The sequence below is a fragment of the Lepus europaeus genome, chromosome X (genome assembly GCF_033115175.1).
Source record: "Lepus europaeus isolate LE1 chromosome X, mLepTim1.pri, whole genome shotgun sequence".
In the NCBI taxonomy this organism is placed as follows: domain Eukaryota; kingdom Metazoa; phylum Chordata; class Mammalia; order Lagomorpha; family Leporidae; genus Lepus; species Lepus europaeus.
Window position 1 is genome coordinate 93384818 of NC_084850.1, and position 21362 is coordinate 93406179.

The following is a 21362-nucleotide window of genomic DNA, read 5'->3' on the forward strand; positions in this document are numbered from 1 at the left end:
CAAGACGTCTTAGCCTGTGCCTATATCTTGCAGGGTTTCTCCAATGCTCTCTAATTATTTGATGGTTTCGGGTCATAGATTTAAGTCTTTAATCCATGTTGAGTGATTTTTTTGTGTAAGGTGAAAGGGAGGGGTCTTGCTTCAAGCTTCTGCAAGTGGAAATCCAATTTCCCCAGCACCATTTAATGAATAGGCTGTCCTCACTCCAAGGATTGGTTTTGGATCCTTAATCAAATATGAGTTGGCTATAGATGTTTGGATTGATTTCTGGTGTTTCTATTCTGTTCCATTGGTCTATCCATCTGTTTCTGTACCAGTACCATGCTGTTTTGATAACAACTGCCCTGTAGTATGACCTGAAATCTGGTATTGTGATGCCTCTGGCTTTGGCTTTGTTTTTGTTGTACAAGATTGCTTTGGCTATTCGAGGTCTTCTGTGTCTCCATATGAATTTCAGCATCATTTTTTCCAGATCTGAGAAGAAGGTCTTCAGTATCTTGATTGGTATTGCACTGAATGTGTAAATTGCTTTTGGGAGAATAGACATTTTGATGATATTGATTCTTCCAATCCATGAGCATGGAAGATTTCTCCATTTTTTGGTTTCCTCTTCTATTTCTTTCTTTAAGGTTTTGTAGTTTTCATCGTAGAGATCTTTATAGTCCTTGGTTAAATTTATTCCAAGGTATTTGATTGTTTTTGTAGCTATTGTGAATGGGATTGATCTTAGAAGTTCTTCCTCAGCCATGGCATTGCCTGTGTATACAAAGGCTGTTGATTTTTGTGCATTGCTTTTATATCCTGCTACTTTGCCAAACTCTTCGATTTGTTCCAGTAGTCTCTTAGTTGAGTTCTTTGGGTCCCCTAAATAAAGAATCATATCATCTGCAAAGAGGGATAGTTTGAGTTCTTCCTTCCCAATTTGTATTCCTTTAATTTCTTTTTCTTGCCTAATACCTCTGGTTAAGACTTCCAGAACTATATTGAATAGCAGTGGTGAGAGTGGACATCCCTGTATGGTGCCAGATCTCAGCGGAAATGCTTCTAACTTTTCCCCATTCAATAGGATGTTGACCGTGGGCTTTTCATATATTGCTTTGATTGTATTGAGGAATGTTCCTTCCATACCCAGTTTGCTTAGAGTTTTCATCATGAAAGTGTGTTATATTTTATCAAATGCTTTCTCTGCGTCTATTGCGAGAAGCATATGGTTTTTCTTCTGCAGCTGTTAATGTAGTGTATTACGTTGATGGTTTTGCGAACGTTGATCCATCCCTGCATACCAGGGATAAATCCCACTTGGTCTGGGTGGATGATCTTACTGATGTGTTGTTGCATTCTATTGGCCAGAATTTTATTGAGTATTTTTGCATCTGTGTTCATCAGGGATATTGGTCTGTAATTCTCTTTCAACGCTGCATCTTTTTCTGGCTTAGGAATTAAGGTGATGCTGGCTTCATAGAAAGAATTTGGGAGGATTCCCTCTTTTTCGATAGTTTTGAATAGTTTGAGAAGAATTATAGTTAGTTCTTCTCTAAATGTCTGGTAGAACTCAGCAGTGAATCCATCTGGTCCTGGGCTTTTCTTTGTTGGGAGGGCCTTTATTACTGTTGCAATTTCTGTGTCAGTTATGGGTATGTTTAGGTTTTCTATGTCTTCCTGGCTCATTTTAGGTAGGTTGTATGTATCCACGAATCTGTCCATTTCTGATAGATTTCCCTGTTTGCTGGCATACAAGTCCTTGTAGTAATTTCTGATGATTCTTTTTATTTCTGTGTTGTCTGTTGTTATGTTTCCATTTTCATCTCTGATTTTATTGATTTGGGTCTTTTCTCTTCTTTTTTTAGTTAGTTAGGCCAATGGGGTGTCAATTTTGTTTATTTTTTCAAGAAACTATCTCCTCGTTTGTCTGATTTTTTGTAATGTTTTTTTGGATTCAATCCTGTTGATTTCTTCTTTGATTTTAATTATTTCTCTTCTCCTACTGGGTTTGGGTTTGGTTTGCTGCAGATTTTCTAGATCCTTGAGATGACTTGAAAGCTCATCTATTTGGTGCCTTTCCAATTTCTTGATGTAGGCACCTATTGATATAGACTTTCCTCTTAACACTGCTTTTGTTGTATCCCATAGGTTTTGGTATGTTGTGCTGTTATCCTCACTTACTTCCAGAAAATTTTTGATTTCTCTTTTAATTTCTTCTATGACCCATTGTTCATTCAGGAGCATGTTGTTCAATCTCCATGTGTTTGCACGTGTTCTAGGGATTCCCGATTTGCTAATTTCCAATTTCATTCCTTTGTAGTCTGAGAAGCTGCATGGTATGATTCTAATTCTTTTGAATTTGCTGAGACTTGCTTTATGGCCTAGTATGTGGTCAATCCTAGAGAAGGTTCCATATACTGCTGAGAAGAATGTATAGTCCTTAGAAGTAGGGTGAAATATTTTGTAAATATCTGTTAGATCCATTTGGGCTATAGTGTCATTTACATCTACTGTCTCCTTGTTGATCTTCTGTCCTGTTGATCTGTCTATCTCTGAGAGTGGAGTATTGAAGTCCGCCAGTACTATTGTATTGGGGTCTAAGTCTCCCTTTAAGTCCCTTAACAAGTCTTTTAAATAAACTAGTGCCATGTAATTAGGTGCATATACATTGAAAATCGTTATATCTTCCTGTTGAATGGATCCCTTAATCATTAAATAGTGTCCCTCTTTGTCTCTCCTAACAGTTTTTGTGGTAAAGATTATGTTGTCCGATATTAAGATGGCTATGCCCGCTCTCTTTTCATTTCTGTTGGCATGGTATATCTTTTTCCAGCCTTTCACTTTCAGCCTGTATGGATCATTGTTGGATAGATGAGATTCTTGTAAGCAGCAGAAAGATGGGTTTTGTTCCTTAACCCAATCAGCCAATCGGTTTCTTTTAACTGGACAGTTCAAGACATTAACATTCAATGTGACTATTGAGAAGGAGTAACTTTGCCCTGTCATTTGCCAAAGATTTTTTCTAATATATGGTTTGAGATTCCTGTGATCTTTTGCTGTGAGGTTTCCTTCCTTTATCTTCTTTCATATTGGTGACCGTGTTTCTGTGTTTCTGTACGTAATACATCTTTGAGCATCTTTTGCAGGGCTGGACGAGTGGCGACAAATTCTTTCAATTTCTGTTTGCTGTGAAAGGTCTTTATTTCACCTTCATTCACAAATGAGAGCTTTGCAGGATATAATATTCTGTGCTGGCAGTTTTTCTCTCTTAGTACCTGGGCTATCTCTCACTATTCTCTCCTAGCTTGTAGGGTTTCTGATGAGAAGTCAGCTGTGAGTCTAATTGGAGCTCCTTTGAGAGTAATCTGGTGATTCTCTCTTGCACATTTTAGGATCTTTTCTTTGTGTTTCACTGTGGTGAGTTGGATTACAATGTGTCATGGTGATGATCTCTTTTGATCATGTTCATTAGGGGTTCTATGTGCTTCCTGTACTAGGATGTCTCTGTCCTTCTCCAAACCTGGGAAATTTTCTGCTAGTATCTCATTAAAAAGGCCTTCTAATTCTTTCTCCCTCTCCATGCCTTCAGGAACTCCTAGAACCCAAATTTTGGGTTTTTTAATAGTATCCTGTAGATTCCTGACAGTATTTTTTAGATTTCTGATTTCTTCTTCTTTTCTTTGATTTGACTGTTTCCTTTCCTGTGCTCTGTCTTCTAATTCCGATATTCTCTCTTCTGCTTCACCCATTCTGTTTTTAAGGCTCTCTAATGTGTTTGTCATTTGATCTATTGAATTCTTCATTTCATTATGATTTCTCATCACTATCACAGTTTCATGTTCTACTAGTGGTTTCATTTCATTTTGATTCCTCCTTAATATTTCATTTTCACGAGACAGATGTTCTATTTTGTCCATTAAGGATTTCTGTAGTTCAAGAATTTGTTTTTGAGAACTTCTTAATGTTCTTATCAATTTTTTGATATCCACTTCATCTTCAGAATCTTGAATTGCGGTGTCTTGTTCATTTGGCGGCATTATAGTGTCTTCCTTGCTCTTGTTACCTCGGTTTCTATGTTTGTTGTTTGGCATGTTGGAGATAATTTATGGTTTTTTTTTTTTTGCTGTGGTGTTTTTTTCTCGTTATACTATGCCTCTAAGTGGGCTGTCTGCTTTGATGGATCCTTAGAGGCTGTGATGGGTGTGGCCAGAGAGCTCTGCTTGATTCTTCGGGTTTAAGGCTGTGCAAAAAGCGACTCTCCCAGATTGTTCTCTCCCTTGCTCCTTGCTGGATTGCTCTCTCTCTCTCTCTCTCTCTCTCTCTCTTTTTTTTTGATTCAGTTGGGAAGTTATTCGGTACAGGTGAGTGGAATTGAGTGTAGTTGAAATCTGGCCTCTGTGAGTATTCGTTTGATCTACCCCTGGGACCACACAAAGAGTTTATGCAGCCCTCAATATGTTCTCAAGTTTCACCAAAGTTCCAAGGTTACTGAGTTTGTGAACTCCTTGGCGGCACTTTACATATGTGAAATGGTGCCTGCTCTTTGTTTTGCTCAGAGGCCTCTGCTTTTCCCCCCCAATGTCTCGGGTCTGACGCCTTTGTCTTACCTCCCGTTCGGTTCGTTCCCGTGCTGGGGAGATTCTGCGGCTGGTCTCCCGCGGTTGGGTTTCCACGTGGCGGGCTCCCTGTAGGTCCTCTGTGTCACATCCACTAGATCCGGAAGCGTTTCCTCTGCAGTTTTTTTCTTGTATCTTTTCCTGAGGCTATCGTAATTCCACTTTTATGAAACTATATTTTCCCAGACTATCGGCGCACATCCTCACTATCCGCCATCTTGGCTCTGCCCTCCTCATTATACACAACTTAAGCAAATTGGATGTAGAAGGAATATTCCTCAACACAATCAAGCCAATTTATGACAAAGTCACAGCCAGCATCTTATTGAATGGGAAAAAGATGGATCCATTTCCACTAAGATGTGGAAACAGACAAGAATGCCCACTTCCATCATTACTATTCAATATAGTCCTGGAAGAGCCATTAGGCAAAAAAAAAATACATCAAAGTGATACATATTGGGAGGGAAGAAGGATTTTAATTATCATTCTTTGCAGATCATGATTCTATATATAAGGGAAGCAGAAGTCTCCACTAAGAGACTATTGAAACTCATGAAAGAGCTTGGTAATTTTGCAGAATATAAATTTAGCGCACAAAAATTAATAGCCTTTGTATATCCAGACAATGCCATGGCTGAGAATGAACTTTTAAGATCAATTCCCTTTATAATAGGTACAAAAATTAAATTTCTTTAAATGTCTCTCTGATGAAAATTACAAAATTTTAAAGGAATAAATAGAAGACACACAAAAATGGAAACATATTCCACGTTTGAGGATAGGAAGTATTAATTTCATCAGACTATTCATACTACTGAAATCAATTTACAGATTGATCGGAATTTCAATCAAAATATCAATGACATTATTTGCAGATCTAGGAAAACGTTGCTAAAGTTTATTTGGAAACACAAGAGACCCAAATGACTAAAGCGATCTTTTGTATTGTTTTTTTATTTATTTGCATGCATTTTACTAATGCAACATTAGGAACATAGTGATTCTTCCCAACGTACTCACCCTCCCACCCACTTTTCCACACCTCCTACTCTTCCCTCTCCTGTTTTTCACTAAGATCTACTTCTATTTAACTTTATATACTGAGGATTAACTCTATTCTAGGTAAAGAGTTCAACACATTGTATGAGAAAAAAACAAAAAGAAAGAAAAAAGACAACAACAATTAAACAAACTGTTCATCAACAGTCAAAACAAGGGGTGTTCAAAGTTATTGCATCTTTTTTCCCTCCCTCTTTTCCCTTCCTCTTTTCCATTCTCTCCTCCCAATTCTTTCCTTTTAGAAACTTAATTATCTTTAAAGAAGAACCCAAGAATGAGTCTTCTTTTGTGAGCTCTTAGACATAACTATAACTTATGGGACATAAGAATAACCTCCATTGACACTAAAAGGAAGCGAATCTTGAGAACAAGTTTTACTATGAATTCTCATGATATAACTCTTTGAGGACAGAGGTCCTGAATAGGTTAGAGCACAGTGACTCTTGCTGTTTGTTTAACAATTAATACTTTTATGTGTGACATCTTTGATCAACCTAAGCTATTGACATGAGCTGCCTAGGCAAAGGAAGCTTTTTGGATCCTAGGCGAAGGAAGCTTTTGTTGAATCCGTACACAAAGTGGAAATTCTCTGCTCCCTTCAGAGAAAAGTACATCCTTCTTTGGTGGCATATAAAGCAATCTTTTTTTAAAGAATCATTTTTTTACTTGAAAGTCAGATTTACATATAGAGAGGAGAAGGAGAGAGAGAGAGAGAGAGAGAGAGAGAGAGAGAGAGAGAGAGAGAGGTCTTCCATCACATGGTTCACTCCACAATTGGCCGCAATGGCTGGAACTGTGCTGATCTGAAGCCAGGAGCCAGGAGCTTCCTCTGGGTCTCCCACGTGGGTGCAAAGGCTCAAGGAATTGGGCCATCTTCTGCTGCTATCCCAGGCCATAGCAGAGAGCTGGATTGGTAGTGGAGCAGCCGGGACCAGAACCAGCGCCCATATGGGATGTCCATATTTCAGGCCAGGGTGTTAACCCATTGCACCACTGTGCCGGCCCCAAGATAAAGCAATATTATATAACAAAAACGAAGCTGGAGGCAACATAATACCAGATTTCAAGACACACTACAGGGGAGTTAGAATCAAAACAACTTGATTTAGCACCAAAATATAGACCAATGGAACAAAATTGAAACTCCACACATCTACAACCAACTAATATTTGACAACGGAGTTAAAATCAATCCCTGATGAAAGGACAGACTTCAGAAAATGGTGCCAGGAAACAGATCTCCACATTAAGAAATATGAAAGAAGATCCATATGGTATACTTTATACAAAAAAAATCAAATGAAAATGGATCAAAGATATAAGTGTATGCCCGGATACCATCAAATAACTAGAGAGAACATTGGAAAAACTGCAACACATTGGCATAGGCAAAAACATCTTGGGAAAGACCTCAGAATCATAGGCAATTAAAGCCAAAATTGACAAATGGCAATACATCAAGTTGAGACACTTTTGCACTATAAAATAAACACCCAGCAATGTGAAAATGCACCTAACAGAGTGGAGAAAAACATTTTATTAAATCTTTTATTTAATGAATATAAATTTCCAAAGTACAGCTTATGGATTACAATGGCTTCCCCCCCATAACTTCCCTCCCACCTGCAACCCTCCCCTTTCCCACTCGCTCTCCCATTCCATTCACATCAAGATTCATTTTCAATTCTCTTTATATACAGAAAATCAGTTTAGTGTATATAAATATTTCAACAGTTTTCCCTCACATAGCAACACAAAGTGGAAAAAATACTGTTGGAGTACTAGATATACAATTAAATAACAATGCACAGCACATTAATGACAGAGATCCTACATGATATTTTTTTAAATTAATTTTCTATGCTATTTCCAATTTAACACCAAGTTTTTTTTTTTCATTTTCAATTGACTTTATATACAGAAGATCGATTCAGTATATACTAAGTAAAGATTTCATCAGTTTGCACCCACACAGAAACACAAAGTGAAAAAATACTGTTTCAGTACTAGCTATAGCATTACTTCACATTGGACAACCCATTAAGGACAGATCCCACATGGGACGTAAGTACACAGTGACTCGATGTTGATTTAACAATTTGACATTCTTTTTTTTTCTCTTTTTTTTTTGACAGGCAGAGTGGATAGTGAGAGAGAGACAGAGAGAAAGGTCTTCCTTTTGCCGTTGGTTCACCCTCCAATGGCCGCCACAGCTGGTGCATCTCGCTGATCCGAAGCCAGGAGCCAGGTGCTTCTCCTGGTCTCCCATGCGGGTGCAGGGCCCAAGCACTTGGGCCATCCTCCACTGCCTTCCCGGGCCATAGCAGAGAGCTGGCCTGGAAGAGGGGCAACCGGGATAGAATCCGGCACCCCAACCGGGACTAGAACCTGGTGTGCAGGCGCTGCAAGGCGGAGGATTAGCCTGTTAAGCCACGGCGCTGGCCAACAATTTGACACTCTTGTTTATGGCATCAGGAATCTCCCTAGGCTCTAGTCATGAGTTGCCAAGGCTATGGAAGCCTTCAGGGTTCGCCGACTTTGATCTGATTCTGACAGATCATAGTCAAAGTGGAAGTTCTCTCCTCCCTTCAGAGAAAGGTACCTCCTACCTTGATGGCCCGGTTCTTTCCACTGGGATCACACTCGCTGAGATATTTCATTTAGGTCTTCTTTTTTTTTTCCAGAGTGTCTTGGCATTCCATGCCTAAAATACTCTCATGGGTTCTTCAGCCAGAACCGAATGCCTTACGGGCTGATTCTGAGGCCAGAGTGCTATTTAGAACATCTGCCATTCTATGAGTCTGCTGTGCATCCTGCTTCCCATGTTGGATCTTTCTCTCCCTTTTTGCTTTTATCAGTTAGTATTAGCAGACATTAGTCCTGTTTGTGTGATCCCTTTGACTCTTAGATCTATCAGTGTGATCAATTGTGAACTGAAATTGATCACCTGGACTAGTGAGATGGCATTGGTACATGCCACCTTCATGGGATTGTATTGGAATCCCCTGCACGTTTCTAAATCCATCATTTGGGGCAAGTCCGATTGAGCATGTTCCAAATTGTACATCTCCTCCCTCTCTTTTTCTCATTCTTATATTTAACCGGGATCACTTTTCAGTTAAGAATAATTGTGTGTTAATTACAGAGTTCAACCACTAGTACTAGAACAAAAAATACTAAAATGGATAAAGTATTACATTGTACATCAACAGTCAGCACAAGAGCTGATCAAGTCACTGTTTCTCAGTGTCCATTTCACTTCCACAGGTTTCCCCTTGGGTGCTCAGTTAGTTGTCGCCGATCAGGGAGAACATATGATATTTGTCTCTTTGGGACTGGCTTAATTCACTCAGCATGATGTTTTCCAGATTCCTCCATCTTGTTGCAAATGACCGGGTTTCATTGTTTTTTGACTGCTGTATAGTATACCATGGAGTACATGTCCCATAATTTCTTTATCCAGTCTACGGTTGATGGGCATTTGGGTTGGTTCCAGGTCTTAGCTATTGTGAATTGAGCTGCAATAAACATTAATGTGCAGATGGCTTTTTTATTTGCCAAATTAATTTCCTTTGGGTAAATTCCAAGGAGTGGGATGGCTGGGTTGTATGGTAGGGTTATGTTCAGGTTTCTGTGGAATCTCCAGACAGACTTCCATAGTGGCTTAACCAGTTTGCATTCCCACCAACAGTGGGTTAGTGTCCCTTTTTCCCCACATCCTCACAAGCATCTGCTGTTGGTAGATTTCTGAATGTGAGCCATTCTCACCGGGGTGAGGTGAAACCTCATTGTGTTTTTTTTTTTTTTTGACAGGCAGAGTGGATAGTGAGAGAGAGAGAGATAGAGAGAAAGGTCTTCCTTTTTGCCATTGGCTCACCCTCCAATGGCCGCTGTGGCCGGCGCATCTCGCTGATCAAAGCCAGGAGCCAGGTGCTTCCCCTGGTCTCCCATTCAGGTGCAGTGCCCAAGTACTTGGGCCATCCTCCACTGCCTTCCCGGGATATAGCAGAGAGCTGGCCTGGAAGAGGGGCAACCAGGTTAGAATCCGGCACCCCAACCGGGACTGCAACCCGGTGTGCCTGTGCTGCAATGCCTAGGAGTGGCCTGTTAAGGCACGGTGGTGGGCCCCTAATTGTTTTGATTTACATTTTTCTGATGGCTAGTGATCTTGAACATTTTTTCATGTGTATGTTGCCCATTTGGATTTTGTCTTTGGAAAGATGTCTGTTGAGGTCCTTGGCCCATCTCTTAAGTGGGTTGTTTGTTTTGTTGTTGTGGATTTTCTTGATTTCCTTGTAGATTCTGGTTATCAATCCTTTCTCTGTAGTATAGTTTGCAAATATTTTTTCCCATTCTGTCGGTTGCCTCTTCACTTTCCTGACTGTTTCTTTTGAAGTACAGAAACTTCTCAATTGGATGCAATCCCAAATGTTAATTTTGGTTTTGACTGCCTGTGCTTCTGGGGTCTTTTTCAAGAAGTCTTTGCCTGTACCTATATCTTGCAGGGTTTCTCCAATACTCTCTAATAATTTGATGGTGTGAGGTCTCAGATTTAAGTCTTTAATGCATGTGGAATGAATTTTTGTGTAAGGTGAAAGGTAGGGATCTTGCTTCATGATTCTGCACATGGAAATCCAGTTTTCCCAGCACCATTTATTGAATAGTCTGTCCTTACTCCAAGGATTGGTTTTGGATCCTTAATCAAATATGAGTTGGCTATAGATGTTTGGGTTGCTTTCTGGTGTTTCTATTCTGTTCCGGTCTATCCATGTGTTTCTGTACCAGTACCATGCTGTTTTGATAACTACTGCCCTGTAGTATGTCCTGAAATCTGGTATTGTGATGCCTCCAGCTTTGTTTTTGTTGTACAGGATGCTTTTGCTATTTGAGTTCTCCTGCTTCTCCATTGAATTTCAGCATCTTTTTTTTCCAGATCTGAGAAGAATGTCTTTGGTATTTTGATTCGTATTGAATTGTATCTGTATATTGCTTTTGGGAGAATGGACATTTTGATGATATTGATTCTTCCAATCCATAATTTCTCCATTTTTTGGTATCCTCTTCTATTTCTTTCTTTAAGATTTTGTAATTCTCATCGTAGAGATCTTTAACGTCCTTGGTTAAGTTTATTCCAAGGTATTTGATTGTTTTTGTAGCTATTGTGAATGGGATTGATCTTAGAAGTTCTTCCTCAGCCGTGGCATTGCCTGTGTATACAAAGGCTGTTGATTTTTGTGCATTGCTTTTTTATCCTGCTACTTTGCCAAACTCTTCGATGAGTTCCAGTAGTCTCTTAGTTGAGTTCTTTGGGTCCCCTAAATAAAGAATCATATCGTCTGCAAAGAGGGATAGTTTGAGTCCTTCCTTCCCAATTAGTATCCATTTAATTTCTTTTTCTTGCCTAATAGCTCTGGTTAAGACTTCCAGAACTATATTTAATAGTAGTGGTGAGAGTGGGCATCCCTGTATGGTACCAGATCTCAGCGGAAAATCTTCTAACTTTTCCCCATTCAATGGGATGTTGACCATGGGCTTTTCATATATTGCTTTGATTGTATTGAGGAATGTTCCTTCCATACCCAGTTTGCTTAGAGTTTTCATCATGAAAGGGTGTTGTATTTTATCAAATGCTTTCTCTGCGTCTATTGCGAGAAGCATATGGTTTTTCTTCTGCAGTCTGTTAACGTGGTGTATCACGTTGATGGTTTTGCGAACATTGAACCATCCCTGCATACCAGGGATAAATCCCACTTGGTGTGGGTGGATGATCTTTCTAATGTGATGTTGCATTCTACTGGCCAGAGTTTTATTGAGTATTTTTGCATCTATGTTCATCAGGGATATTGGTCTGTAATTCTCTTTCAATGCTGCATCTTTTTCTGGCATAGGAATTAAGGTGATGCTGGCTTCATAGAAAGAATTTGGGAGGATTCCCTCTTTTTCGATTGCTCTGAATAGTTTAGGGGAATTGGAGTTAATTCTTCTGGCTTTTCTTTTTTGGGAGGGCCTTTATTACTGTTTCAATTTCAGTCTCAGTTTTGGGTCTGTTTAGGTTTTCTATGTCTTCCTGGTTCAGTTTAGGTAGGTTGTATGTGTCCAGGAATCTATCCATTTCTGATAGATTTCCCTGTTTGCTGGCATACAATTCCTTGTAGTAATTTGATGATTCTTTTTATTTCTGTGGTGTCTGTTGTTATGTTTCCATTTTCATCTCTGATTTTATTGATTTGGGTCATTTCTCTTCTTTTTTTAATTAGTTGGGCCAATGTGGTGTCATTTTTGTTTATTTTTTCAAAAAACCAGCTCATTGTTTGGCTGATTTTTTGTAATGTTTTTTGGATTCAATCCTGTTGATTTCTTCTTTGATTTTAATTATTTCTCTTCTCCTACTGGGTTTGGGTTTGGTTTGCTGCAGATTTTCTAGATCCTTGAGATGACTTGAAAGCTCATCTATTTGGTGCCTTTCCAATTTCTTGATGTAGGCACCTGTTGATATAGACTTTCCTCTTAACACTGCTTTTGTTGTATCCCATAGGTTTTGGTATGATGTGCTGTTATCCTCATTTACTTCCAGAAAATTTTTGATTTCTCTTTTAATTTCTTCTATGACTCATTGTTCCTTCAGGAGCATCTTATTCAGTCTCCATGTGTTTGCACATGCTCTAGGGATTCCCGAGTTGCTAATTTCCAATTTGATTCTTTTGTAGTCTGAGAAGCTGCATGGTATGATTCTAATTCTTTTGAATTTGCTGAGACTTGCTTTATGGCCTAGTATGTGGTCAATCCTAGAGAAGGTTCCATGTACTGCTGAGAAGAATGTAAATGCTTTCTGTGTAGGATGAAATGTTCTGTAGATATCTGTTAGGTCCATTTGAGCTATAGTGTCATTTAAATCTACTGTCTCCTTGCTGATCTTCTGTCCTGTTGATCTGTTATCTATGAGAGTGGAGTATTGAAGTCCACCAGTACTATTGTATTGGGGTCTAAGTCTCCCTTCAAGTCCCTTAACTAGTCTTTTAAATAAACTGGTGCCCTGTAATTAGGTGCATATACATTGATAATTGTTATATCTTCCTGTTGAATGGATCCCTTAATCATTAAATAGTGCCCCTCTTTTTCTCTCCTAATAGTTTTTTTTTTGATAAAATTTATGTTATCCGATATTAAGATGGCTACGCCTGCTCTTTTTTCATTTCTGTTAGCATGGTATATCTTTTTCCATCCTTTCACTTTGAGTCTGTGTGCATCTTTGTTAGAAAGATGTGTTTCTTGTAAGCAGCAAAAAGATGGGTTTTGTTCCTTAACACAATCAGCCACTCAGTGCCTTTTAACTGGACTTTTCAGGCTTTTAACGTTTAATGTGACTATCGATAAGTAGTAACTTTACCCTACCATTTTTGAGCTTCCTGTGATCTTTTGCTGTGAGGTTTCCTTCCTTTATCTTCTTTCATATTGATGACCATGTTTCTGTGTTTCTGCGTGTATCACATCTTTAATCATCTTTCGCAGGGCTGGACGAGTGGCGACAAATTCTTTCAATTCCTGTTTGCTGTGAAAGGTGTTTATTTCACCTTCATTCACAAATGAGAGCTTTGCAGGATATAATATTCTGGGCTGGCAGTTTTTCTCTCTTAGTACCTGGGCTATATCTTGCCATTCCCTCCTCACTTGTAGGGTTTCTGAAGAGAAGTCAGCTGTGAGTCTAATTGGAGATCCTCTGAGAGTAATCTGACATTTCTCTCTTACACCTTTTAGAATCTTTTCTTTGTGTTTCACTGTGGTGAGTTTGATTACAACATGTCGTGGTGAGGATGTCTTTTGGTCATGCTTATTAGGGGTTCTATGAAATCCTGTACCAAGATGTCTCTGTTCTTCTCCGAACCTGGGAAATTTTTTGCTAGAATCTCACTAAAAAGGCCTTCTAATCCTTTCTCCCTCTCCATGCCTTCAGGAACTCCCAGAACCCAAATGTTAGGTTTTTTAATAGTATCCTGTAGATTCCCAATAATATTACTATTTACTTATTACTATATTATTAATTTCCTCTTCTTTTCTTTGGTTTGCCTGTTTCCTTTCCTGTTCTCTGTCTTTTGAGTCCAATATTCTCTCTTCTGCTTCACCCATTCTGTTTTTAAGGCTCTCTAATGTGTTTGTCATTTGGTCTATTGAATTCTTCATTTCATTATGATTTCTCATCACTATCACAGTTTCATGTTCTACTAGTTGTTTCATTTCATTTTGATTGCTCCTTAATATTTCATTTTTATGAGAGAGGTATTCTATCTTGTCTATTAAAGATTTCTGTAGTTCAAGAATTTGTTTTTGAGAGCTTCTTAATGATCTTACCAATTTTTTGAGTTCCTCTTCTTGCATTTCTTCTATCTCATCATCTTCATAATCTTGAATTGGGGTGTCTTTTTCATTTGGGGGCATCATAGTGTCTTCCTTCCTCTTGTTACCTGGGCTTCTACATTTGTTTGGCATCTTGGAGGTGTTCTTTGTTTCCTTCACTGTGGTGTTTTATCTCATTATACTATGACTCTATAGTATGTGGACTGCCTGCTTTTGATGGATCCTTAGAGGCTATGCTGGGTGTGGCCAAAGAGCTCTGTTTGGTTCTTCAGGGTTAAGGGTATGCCCAAGGTGACTCATCCAGATTGTTCTCTGGCTTGCTCTCTTGCTCCCTCTCTCTCTCTTTTTTTAGACTTAGTTGAGAATAAATTCCACAAAGCTCACCGGTTTGCCTAGGTTATGGAGTTTGTTTTACATATGTAAAATGGTGCCTGCTCTTTGTCTTGCTCGTCTTTGTAAGGTGAGTGGAGAGAGACGCTAGTCACCCTGCTGGTTCCCCTTATTTATTCACTTCTCTTTTTTTCTCTCCTCCAGTCAGCCTGGTGCACTTTCCCCCATTGGACCTCAGACCATGCTCTAACCTTCCTGGCCAATGTCTCAGGTTACCTCTCCTTCCAGCACTGGGGCTCAAATTCTGTGGCTGGGCTTCTGTGGTTGGGCTCGCTGGGTTCCCCACTCTTGCGGCTCTGCTCTCGTGGCTCTGCTCCTGCTGCGCGGCTCATCGTGGCAGTGGGCCACCTTGTTAATTTCCAGCTTCATTCCACTGTGGTCAGAAAATATACATGGTATGATTTCAATTTCTTGAATTTGTTGAGACTTGCTTTATGGCTTAATATATGGTCAGTCTAGCCTAGAGAAAGTCCTAGGCATTGATGGAAAGAATGTGTATTCTGCAACTGTGGGATGAGTTTGCATATACCAACTAAATCCATTGGGTCCATAGTGTAGATTAGCCTTGCTGTTCATTTATTTATTGTTGTTTGATGAAAGTGGGCTGTTTAAGCCTCCCATTATTATTGCATTGGAACTTAGGTCTCACTTTAGATCCATTAACATTTGTTTTAAATAACTGGGTATTCCAGCTTTGGGTGAATAATCATTTGCTATAGGCGAGTCTATCTGTTGAGTTGCCCTCTTAGTCATTAAATAATACTTTTCTTTGTCTCTTTTGACAGTTTTATATTTTTATCTATTCTGTCTGATATTAGGATAGCTCATTTTTTTGCTTCCATTTGCATTGAATATTTTTCCATCCTTTCACCATAAGTCTGTTTGTGTCTTTAATGGTGAGGTGTGCTACTTGTAGGCAGCTTATAGATGGGTCTTGCTTTTTAATCCACTCAGTCAATCTGTGTCTTTTAATTGAAGAGTTTAGTTCATTTATGTTCAAATTTATTATTGATAAGTGATTACTTGGGCTTCCCAATTTTGGGAACAATGGCTAGGAACAATCAATGAAAAACAAAATGTGAATTTCATTTCTATACATTACAATTTTCGTACTCTATTAGTTACCACAGATCAGGAAAACTTATGGTATTTGTCTTTAGAAGATTGGCTTATTTCACTAAGTATAATGGTTTCCAGTTGCACCCATTTTGAAACAAAAAAACGGGATTTCATTCTCTCTCTTTCTCTCTCTCCAGTCATCAGTTGATGAATATCTGAATTGGTTGCAAATGTTACCTATTTTTTAATTTAAGCTGCAATAAACCTGGGGATTGAGATAGTCATTCATACACTGATTTCATTACGTGTGAGTAAATTGCCAAGAATGGGATTGCTGGATCATATGGTAGATCTATTTTCAGATTTCTGAGGTATCTCAACACTGTATACCACAATGGCTCACCAGTTTACATTCCCACCAACAGTGGATTAGGGTACCTTTCCCCCCACATCTTTAGTAGCATTCTTTGGATCACTTAAGTAAAGAATCATATCATCTGCAAAGAGGGATAGTTTGAGTTCTTCCTTCCCAATTTGTATCCCTTTAATTTCTTTTTCTTGCCTAATAGCTCTGGCTAAAACTTCCAAAACTATATTGAATAGCAGTGGTGAGAGTGGGCATCCCTGTCTGGTACCAGATCTCAGTGGAAATGCTTCTAACTTTTCCCCATTCAATAGGATTCTGGCCGTGGGTTTTTTATAAATTGCTTTGATTGTATTTAGAAATGTTCCTTCTACACCCAATTTGCTTAGAGCATTCATCATGAAATTATTAAGGAATCTTAAATCGTATTAAGTGATATGTGTTTTGGTGGAATGGGGTGAAAAGGTCATATCAAGACAGCCGCTGAGGTGAAAAGGTCATGCCAAGATGGCCGCTGACAACAGAAACTGCCTGGCAACAGGCTGTGATTGGATGGCTTCGGAAACCACATGAGAATAGAGCCTGTGATTGGTTGGGGCATAGACCGCCCCTTTTCTGGATTGGCTGGTCTTGACTATATAAGCTGTTGTACTAACTGAAATAAATGAGTCTGAAGTCTGTTTGCATCAGGCCTGCTTTCACCTGGCTCCCGGGGTCTGTGTGGTGACTCTGCCCCTTTCCCCCACACCATGCTCCTCCTCTCAGAAATGAATCCACTGCAGCATTGTTGAGAAATCAACAGCAACAATGTGTCCTTAGGAATGATCTTATAATTTTCCTTAACATTTTGTTGAGGACTTTTACTTCTATCATCATCAAGGATATTGTCTGTTGCTTTCTTTTTTATTATGTATATATATATATATATATATATATATATATATAGTTATCAGGGTAATATTGACTTCATGAAAAATTTAGTGGACTTCCATGATTTTAAATTATTTTGTAATACTATGAGTGCAGGAATAAATTTATTGCTAAATGGTTTGTAAATGTTTAGAGAGAATTCAAGATGGCTCTACAGAGAATCCTAGTATCCATTCCCTTCTCCATTCCACATGAACCAAAGCAGCTACCTCTAGAACAGAGGTGAGTAATTCAGGAAGAGCCCCTGGACACAGTAAGAGAGTAGTCGGAACACAGATGGATAGTCAGGGCTGGTATAGAAACACAGAGAAAGGAAAAAAAAAAAACTGCTGGTGTCCGAATTTCTGAGCACAGAACGTGGGGAATTCTTTGTTGTAGGGTAAAGAATGAGTAGGGAACTCTCAACAGAGCCCATATATGTGATTCCCTTACAAAGCCAACTGTCCCTAGAGAGGAATCCAGGTACCACAGACCACCAATTTAGTACAGCGATTTCCCAGGAAAAGTCATAGCTTTTTGGCTTCAGAGAAGGAAGTCATGTTGTCCCATTCTCCAACAACAAGAGCAGGGACTGTGGGGGTGTTGCACCATTTTTAGAAGAGAGTCAATGTCACCATCCACACTGTGCTATGCTAGGAGACAGAAATCCTTGCTTAATTTCTTCCCATTGCTATTCCCCTCATTCTAACAAAGAGACTGAGTCCTACAGATTCAGTTGGGCTCAGATGAGCAATAGTGAGTCCAGTACCCTGGTGTACAGAGTTTCACAAGACAGTGGGCTAGGATATCTGAGATAGCCAACATCTAGGGCTCCTAGAAGTAGGGAAGCTTTGCTCCTCAAAATCAGTGATCATCCTCCCTGCTGCCTTTCCTCATATGATCATTTGATACATGTGAAGCAGGCAGGAAGTTAGGGAAAAATGAGCTAGCTTATTTTCTACAATTTCTGTTTCACAGTCCTGAACTTTAACTCAACCACCATGCATGCCAATCCAATATGCCAAGTTTCCCATAATGCACATGTGTCCCTTATCTGGGAAGGTGGAGATTTCATAATGAACAGTTGTAATCTAAACTTAATGTGGAAATGCCAGGAAACTCCCAGACACCCTCTTGCACACTGGACCCTGCCACAACTCCACCCCATATGTATATTCAACTAAGGCACCACTGTTGGATACAGGAGACACCACTTTTGACCTTCTTTCTCTTGATTTCTCCTATAACTCATCCTTGTGTAGTAACTCTCCAGACTTCTCATGGAGGGTATTTCTCTTTTGTGGTTGCCTGCCTTAATAACTGAATGTATACTCACTCTTGTACTTTAAATATCTCATGCTATAATTTATGCATCTTATGTATGCCACTGCTTGGATTCCTTATATAATACAAAAATGAGTACTTGGAATAAAAACTGAAGTACATTCCTACAACAAAAGTGGTAAGTCACTAGCCAGGAGGAATCAGACACAAGCATTTTACAAGAATGATGGCTTATGTGTGCACTCCATTTCTTTCTCAGCTCTCTCTCCCTATCTTTCAAACACACACACACACACAAATAAAACCTGCCATCACAATAATATTAAATTTTTTTTCTTTCTTTCAAATTCATAAAAATTTGGTGGAACTTTTAAAAGCTAATCTGGGTATTCCAGTGTTTTGTCCTAGTAGTTAAGAGATAGCTACACCCTCTCTGCCTAAGGCCTTCTCTGGCCTAAAAGGGACATCTCTGCCTTTTGAGATCTGTGTGGGAGTGGAGGGTGTGCACTTGGGTTGAATCTTCACAATTCTTTATATTCTTCCAGGAGAATAAAAAGTAAACCTCTATCAGCTTTATTGGCATTCAATTCACAAACCACACCATTCACTAATTTAAAGTGCAGTCTTCAGTCACTTTTTTAGTATACTTACAAATATTGCCTAATTGACTAATACCATAGTCAATTTTGGAACATTTTTATTGCCTTATAAAACTGTATGTGGAGCCACAATCTGGTGAAGTCACACTGACTGCATCCACACTAGGATATGAAAAAAAAAAAACAAAGGAACACATTTCCAGGGGTCTGATTGACGGAAGCTTTCAGTAGAGACATAGCATAAGGAACAAAGACTCCATTGGACAGTGAAGAAAGAGGACAGAGACACAGCTAAGGCTTGCCTGGTAGCACAGGCACTTGCCAGCTGGGAGTTGTCATCTTACCAAAACAAAGTAGGAAGAAGTTACTGTGTGCCCATCCACTTGCCATTTTAACTGCCTTAACTGAGGGACAATTCCACTGTAATTCACTGACTTAACTTCAGCCTGGGAGCTGACTGTGGTCTGAGCAACTGCTGGGCTCAAATCACATTGTCTCCTTCCCCATCCCCATAGCACCAAGCTATGCTGCAAATAGTTGTGCAACTGATACTCTGAATAAAAGCTACCAGAATCAGATCAGAGAGTCAGAGTCAGGGCAACCTTTGAGGCAGAGGACAGATCCTCTGCACTCAGCAACTGTGAATGTTTTTGGAAATTAGCCTCAGAGCTATGTTCACTCACTCTATGTGAGCCAAAGGAGTTCCCTGTACCTTTGGGGGGCTAGCACAAGCAGCCCATAAAAAATCTTCTCCCACCATGGGAGATCTGTTAATCCCACTGTACCCTGCAACACCAAGACTGTAACAATCAGTTCCAATTTTTTTCAATCATACTGGAATCTACTTGACAGACCTAGGGAAAGAATACCTGAATTCCACATCTCTTGGACCTTATCTGGTAGAGTAAAATCTCCTGTATACCTTGTAGTCACCCTGTGGAAGTGGAGCAGGATTCAGTTCACATCCCTCAGTCCTATTACTAGGATTATTGGTGTTATAATCCACAGAACCAGCTTCACTCTCTTAGCAAAACCTTGGGGAGAGCCAATCCATATCACACAGTACTAGAGTCACATAAATTGGTGCCCAAATCCCCAAGATCACTAAGGCTTGCCAGTGGGTCAAAGGGACAGTCTCCCTCAGCCCCATGAACAAGGCCCTGACTCACAATTCCCAGTGTAACTGATACCAAACTCTCTGTGGACTGAAGATACATATACCTTAGGAAAATCACATTCATCTCAAAGGCACACTTGTACTCCTCTGAACATCAGCAGACTAGACCAGTGTGCCACTTTACTGACAAGGCTGACAATGATTAAAACCAAAGAAATCGGCCCGTGCCACGGCTCAATAGGCCAATCATCCGCCTTGTGGCGCTGGCACACCGGGTTCTAGTCTCAGTCAGGGCACCGGATTCTCTCCCGGTTGCCCCTCTTCCAGGCCAGCTCTCTGCTGTGGCCAGGGAGTGCAGTGGAGGATGGCCCAAGTGTTTGGGCCCTGCACCCCATGGGAGACCAGGATAAGCACCTGGCTCCTCGCTTCGGATCAACATGGTGTGCCGGCCGCAGCGCGCCAGCCGTGGCAGCCACTGGAGGGTGAACTGATGGCAAAGGAAGACCTTTCTCTCTGTCTGTCTCTCTCTCACTGTCCACTCTGCCTGTCAAAAAAAAAAGAAATCAAGAAGAGGCTACACTTCTGAGATCACCTATAACCAAAGCCAAAGCATCAAGCCAAGTGATATGCTGCATTCCCTCTAAACATAAGCCCTTTACCCGAAAACTTACTTTATAAATAAAAAGGGACCATTATACCTGATGCACAGATGTCAACATAGGGAAACAGGAAACATGATGAATTAAGACAGTGTGATCTCTCCAAAAGAACACGATAATCATCCAGGATGAGATCTTGATCTGAAGAAAATCAATGAAATGCCAGAAACAGAATTTATCAACTGAATGATCAAACAGACAAAAAATGCAATACAGATACATTGGAGTTGAAACATGATATTGACCAAACAGACCTAAGAAACATTTACATGACATTTCACCCAATGGCTACAAGAAGACATGTTCTTCTCATCCGTATGTGGAAAATTTCAAGATCGACCATATATTATGCCACAAAGTCTCAGTCAATTTAAAGATTGAAAGAATATCATGTATCTTCTCAGACCATGAAGAAATAAAACTAGAAATCAAAAACAAAAACAATAGAACACTCAGAAATACATGAACATTAAGCAACATGCCACTGAGTTAACAATGCATCATTGACATTGAAAAAGAAAACACAATCTTTCTTGATATAAAAGAAAATGGAAACACAACATGTCAAAACCAGTGGGATACAGAAAATGCAGTATTAAGAGAGAAGTTTATAACATTAAGCACTTACAATTTTAAAAAAAGAAATGACTCTGATCTTATTCCAGTAGGGTCATAGTCAAAGTGGAAGTTCTCTCCTCCCTTCAGCGAAAGGTACCTCCTTCTTTGATGGCCCCGTTCTTTCCACTGGGATCTCACTAAGATCAAAGTCAGTGAACTCTACAGGCTTCCATAGCCCTGGCAACTCATGACTAGAGCCTAGGGAGATTACTGACGCCATGAACAGGAGTGTCAAATTGTTAAGTCAACAACAGGAGTCACTGTGTACTTATGTCTCATGTGGGATCTGTCCTTAATGTGTTGTCCAATGTGAAGTGATGCTATAACTAGTACTGAAACAGTATTTTTACA